At 23.3% G+C, this 3,727-nt stretch overlaps 1 protein-coding gene across 2 annotated transcripts in view; it reads right to left on the bottom strand.

Moving 5' to 3' along the window:
• Positions 1–3,727, bottom strand: part of LOC102678029 (collagen alpha chain CG42342-like) — a 25,194-nt gene that overhangs the window by 17,370 nt on the left and 4,097 nt on the right. For both annotated transcript variants that reach the window (XM_031510514.1, XM_031510513.1), the window contains exon 2: positions 3,372–3,477. The gene's annotated coding sequence lies outside the window, so the exon portion shown is untranslated. The remainder of the gene's footprint in view (positions 1–3,371; positions 3,478–3,727) is intronic.

Consider the following 3,727-nt stretch of genomic DNA (forward strand, 5'->3'; position numbering starts at 1 on the left):
GATTAGAAGTACAATGATTTGAAATATGTATTGCAATTTTTGATTAAAATTTGCTTTATGTAATTTAAATTAACAATAATTTTATGAAAAGTATCTAAGTTGTCTAATCTAAGTCTTTAATTTTTGTTATAATTTTTATAATTGTTTATATTAGATTAGATTGTTTAAAACTTAGTTGTTTAGTAGTCCACTAATTTTTTATCTCTATTTTTAAAATATATAATTAATGTAAAAATACTTTCATTTATATTAATTTTATTAATTTTATGTTAAAAAACGTTTACTATTATATTAACAAGCTTTACAATTATGTATTGCTTGACATTCATTTATCCAGGAATGATACAACCAATGCCACAAGTTTAATGATATTGGATAAATACTAGGAGAGTATAAAGTTGGATTGGTTTCAATCTGTTATTGAATTGTTTGTGAATGGGATAATGTGTACATGTTTTATTGTGAGATATATAGTTTTGCAAATTACCTATTGAGAAATACTTCATCCTGAGATTATTTGTTTGTGCAATGCATGTATCATTAGATTATCCTAGAAAATATTATATCTGTTAAAGCTCATAACATTTAATTAAATATACAAAGACATTTTTTTAAATAATTTGTTAATAAATACAATAATTTTAAAAAAAATATTGAAAAATATTTCTAAAATATTTTCTAGGACACTCTAACAAAAAGATTAAAATGGAATATGAATACAAAACTGGATGCAAACATCTTTTTGCATTTACATAGAGTGTTAATGTATTCGTGGGCGATTTTTGAAGAGATTTTAGACTAAACAAACATGAAAGTTGGTATGCAAAAATTTCGATCGACTCATCAATCAATTTTGCATTATATTAAAATGGAGATGGAATGAGATATATTAAAAAAGGAAAATTCTTGAACAAAAAAAAAAAAAAAAAAATAATGAAATTCATAAATTTTTTAAATTTTAGGAATCATAAGAATATATTTTTATTTTCATTTAAATTATCTCGCAATTCATTTCCATCTTGCTTTCTCTAAATAATTAAATTGTTTATAACTTAATAATTATCGATCGATATTTTTGAATAGCACTTTTTATATTTATTTCATTTAAAGATCGATCATTCGATATATCAACACCCTGTATACAAGTATAAATGTGTAAAAGATGTTCATTTTAATTAATTTTTTGATTAACTGCATACGAATATATCATAGAAACGATGAATGATATTAAAAATGATGATTTGAAATAGAATTGCTTTGTTTCAAAGTGGATCCTTTTTTCAAAGAATAGAATTTTTCTTCCTAACGCATCACAAGGATATCTTTCTTTGCTTTGTTAAATGTCATATGCTCTTTTAACTGTACCATAGCTCAAGGCTATCGAGAGATAGCCTCTAATGCTTCAGTCATCCTGTTCATTCAATCATTTCTTTTCATCTAACTATGTCAAAGGAGGAAGTGAAATTATTTCTCTGAACACAACGTAAGGGATGACTTTCTTTATAATCATCAAAATGACATTGATAAATTGACATTTGTGAATTTTAACAGAGAATTGTATTATTTTTATAAAGCAAATATTGTAATTTTAAATTACAAATATACGTTATAAATATTATATTCTTTCAAATTATCCTTGAATTGAATAGAAATTAAATTAAAAACACGTAAACGGAGAATATTTTCAAATTGAAATTTTGAAGAAAAAAATTGCTTATCTCAAAATAATCTTCCTCGAAACAAAGCAAGCAAGTTTCAAGAATATTCGTAGGCTTGATTGAAAGTCAAAATTTCCTCAAACTTTTTAAAAATTATATTAAACGAGAGAATGATATTCAAATTCTTTGTTAAACAATATTTTTACAAATCAAAATTTTTTCATCTACATTTTTTTAATAATGTAAATATCATCTTCTTGTTATTAAATGAAATTTTGAAACGATAATTTTAAATGTTAATAATTTTGATTTTAAATAATTCTTCTTAAACAATTATAGATACGTTATAAAAATATTTCAAAAAAATTATATAATGCCTTTGAACGTTTAATTAACAATGAATATTTAAATTGCAATCCATCTTTTTGGAAATCTAGCTTTGCTTGAACGAGTAAATTTCTTAGAGTGAAGATCTTTAAGTAAATGTAAAGCTTCTCTGCTTAATTTTCTGTGTATTTTGGATTGAAATAATAGTAAACGAAGAAAAAATGCAGTAAAAATCCAAAAAAGGCCAACTGAGATAATGAGTGTACAAATATTGTTCCCCAAATTTTCTGCCTAAATGAGCACGAATAATCTGTTATAATTGGTAATATGAATCTTCTGTTTTCTAATATCATGTTTTGGGAAACGAAAATTTACATATTCTCTCTAATAATGGAATATGAACAAAATGGAATATGATACAATTAAATATAGTTGTTTTTACATATATTTAGTTTTTTTTGTAAAATTTATTATAATTATTATAATTCTAATAAAAAATATTTAAAAAGAATAATTTAACTTAGAAAAATGCAGATGGAAAATTTTGTTTCCAATAAAAATTATACAGATTTAAATATATATTTTCTTGAAATCTTTTATAAAGTTCAAGGAACGTTTAAAAATGTGATAATATTTACATGTACATTGTGCATGTAAATGAATGTACAAAGTGACTTGTAACATGAAACATCCACTTCAATGGAGGATAGAAAAAGTAAAAATATAACATTTTTCCTGAATTGCTATTTTCTAAGAGAACACAAAAGATGTGTTATCAAATTCAAAATTGCTCACTTTCTTCTAAGTTTCTAATTTTTCAAGAATTCTAAGTACTTATAAATATTCCATAATACTTGATATTCTCAGAATTTTATTAGAAAACAAAACAATATTTCAACAAAACAATATAATCTTAAAAAATCTTTTCTATTTATTATATAAAAAGTATCTTTAGTGAAATTAAATATTACAATATTATATAAATGAGAATTGTATTATTATTAACAACAAGTTAAAATCATAAATATCATTACATAATTATATATAATTATTAATACCAATTTGACTACATAATTTTAATTCTGATAATTTCTAATAATTCCAATAAAATTCTGTACACTATTATTATATTACATACTATTATTATATGAATATTTATCATCAATAATATATATCTTATTATAAATCTCTTCCATTCAAAATGAATCTCACATGTTATAAGACACCTTATAAGTATAGACTTAAAAGACCTAGAAAACATAATTTAAATCGCTTCATGTGGTCTTATTATGCTGCATTAATATATTATGCGTATCAGTCTGGAGAGAATTTAAATTATACCGTGTATATATATATATATATATGTATATATGTATATATACTTACCAGGTGGTCCTGGTGGACCAGGGGGTCCTTCGAATACTCCAGTTGCAAATGGTTCCCCGTTCAAAGACGTTGTTATACCTCGGTCGCCTCTATCACCCTTGTCACCCTGCCGAGAATAACGTTGCTTCAATTAATGGACGTCTTGGAAGGAGATTAACGAGTTTGATAGGGAATCTGGTCGGGACATTTGATGTTGATATATATCATTTTTAATTTTAAAAAATGCTAATTATTGGGAGATTGTATTTTAGAATGGTGAATGTTTGAAATATTATGGAACATTTATATATGATATTTATTGTTTTTGAAAATATTGTAGAAATATTACATTGTATTTTTTTTTGAAATATAAATAT

Source organism: Apis dorsata, unplaced genomic scaffold, assembly GCF_000469605.1.
Source record: "Apis dorsata unplaced genomic scaffold, Apis dorsata 1.3 scaffold_233, whole genome shotgun sequence".
Taxonomy (NCBI): Eukaryota; Metazoa; Arthropoda; class Insecta; order Hymenoptera; family Apidae; genus Apis; species Apis dorsata.